The following is a 2,500-nucleotide window of genomic DNA, read 5'->3' as shown; positions in this document are numbered from 1 at the left end:
TTGTGTTTGTGTGTGTGTGTTTGTGTTGGTTTGTTTGTTTGTGTTTGTGTGTGTGTTTATGTGTGTGTGTGTTTATATGTGTGTGTGGTGTGTGTATGTGTTTGTGTGTGTTTGAGTGTGTGTGTGTGTGTGTGTCTGTGTGTGTGCGTGTGTTTGAGTGTTTGTGTATGTGTTAGTGTTTGTGTATGTTTTATTAGATCCAATAAGTCACTTTATATAAGATCATAAACGTAGATTCTGACTTTCAAACTTTATAGACAATTCATACCCCTTTGTGTTGCAATGTCTAGCCACTGATCATTATTTTTTGCACAATTTTCCATTCAATGCACAACAGTTATATGGCTGTAAAATCACCACACACAAATCTGATGAACGAAAACCTAGGTAATTAGACAGTGATACAAATAACATCATAATTTGATGATAGTATTTTCTTCGTATTATTAGAAATTATAATCATTGCTATAATAACTATTATAATTATGCTGATTATTATCAATATCATCGTAATAGTAATAGTATCAATATAGATAATGATGATAATAAAAACAATAAAAAAAAAGAAAACGAAATAGAAAAAAATAAATATTTGACCCAAAGAAGGGAAAGGGTTAAAAAAAAAGAAAAAAAAGAAAAAAAAGAACCATATATAAATTTTGCCAATAACACTCCTTCAGGTAAGTGAAGTATTTGCCTCGACCTCATAGTAAAAAAAAAAAAAAAAGAAGAAGAAGAAGAAGAAGAAGAAGAAGAAGAAATCTGCTATTACAGAAGAAGGAAATTGAAAGAAAGTGTGAAATGGAAGATTAATTGTTTATGAGTCTGACCTGCCAAGTGCCTCGGCGAGGAAACGTATAATCAAGACATCATAAACAAGTTGTATTAGGATAATCTCTCTCTCTTTCTTCTTCTTCTTCTTCTTCTTCTCCTTATTATTATTACTATCATGATTCTCCTCCTTCTTCTTCTTCTTTTCCTTCTTCTTCTTCTTCTTCTTTTCCTTCTTCTTCTTCTTCTTCTTCTTCTTCTTCTTCTCCTTCTCCTTCTTCTTCTCTCTCTCTCTCCCTTTCTCTTTCTCTCTCTCTCTCTCTCTGTCTCTCTTTCTCTCTCTCTCTCTCTCTCTTTCTCTCTCTCTCTCTCTTTCTCTCTCTCTCTCTCTCTCTCTCTCTCTCTCTCTCTCTCTCTGATATTCGCGAAAACACACACACACACACAAAAGAAAATATAAATAATTTCGTATATAGCGACCTATGGCGCTTCCAACAGAGTCCTGATTGGCTAGACCGTGTGACGTCATCTTGCTCCGCCTCTTTTGTCCTATCCTCCTCCTCCACCTCTTCTTCTCCTCCTCTTTCTATTCCCCTTCCTCTTCTTCTTCCTCCTCCTTCTCTTTCTCTCCCTCCTTTTCCTCCTCCCCTCCTCTTCCTCCTCATCCTCATCCTCATTTTCATCATCTTCCTCTTCCTCCTCCTCCTCCTCCTCCTCCTCTTCTTCTTTCTCCTCCTCCTCCTCTTCCTCCTCCTCCTTCTTATCCTCCTCCTTTATCTCTTCCATTCGCTTTCCTAATGGTTTCCACTCTATAATTTCTTAGCTTGATATAGTGTCGTTAACCATCACTTACGGTGAATGATCTTTATGGAGAATTTTCGTGTTTTTTTTTTTTTATGAGCGAATATTATTGTTTCAATTTGTTCTTTTTCCATATTGCCACTTTGTTTTATTAGTGTGATGAGGATGGTGTTAATGTTGAAAATAATGATGATGATGATGATGATGATAATATTTACATTTAGTAATAATAACAGTAATGGGGATAATGATACTAATAGCAATAATTTTGATTATGAAAATGATCATAATATTGATAATAATGATGGTGAAGATGATAATGATGATAGTAACAATGATGATAACAATGATAATAATGATGGTAACATTTTCAATGATGACAATAGTAATGATAAAAAATGTAATGACAAAGATGATAAAGATATTGATAATTGTAGTAATGATAACAATAATGATAATGATTATAACGATAATGATAATGATAGCAAACCTGATGATATCAGTAATAGCAATTAATATGAGGATAATAATAACAATGATGATAATAACAATAATAATAATAAAATTGATAATGATAATAACAATAATGATAATAAAATCGATAATGATAATAACAATAATAATAACCAAATAATGATAACAATAACAATCATAATGATAATGACACGAATAATAATACCATTAATAATTACAGTGATAATAAAAACAGTAGCAACAATAATAAAAATAAATAATTAACAATGATGATAATTATAAACAATAAGAATAACAAATACATGAAACAAAATGTAAAGCCCATGTGTTTGTTTACTTTTCTGTGCAGACCACGTGGCTCATTCATATACATCATCATCAATATCATTATTGCTAACATCATCAATATGTTTATTGCTAACATCATCAATATGTTTATTGCTAACATCATCAA

Source organism: Penaeus japonicus, unplaced genomic scaffold (assembly GCF_977035675.1).
Source record: "Penaeus japonicus unplaced genomic scaffold, GWHDUDI00000001_assembly GWHDUDI00000024, whole genome shotgun sequence".
NCBI lineage: Eukaryota > Metazoa > Arthropoda > Malacostraca > Decapoda > Penaeidae > Penaeus > Penaeus japonicus.
This window is presented reverse-complemented; position numbering follows the sequence as displayed.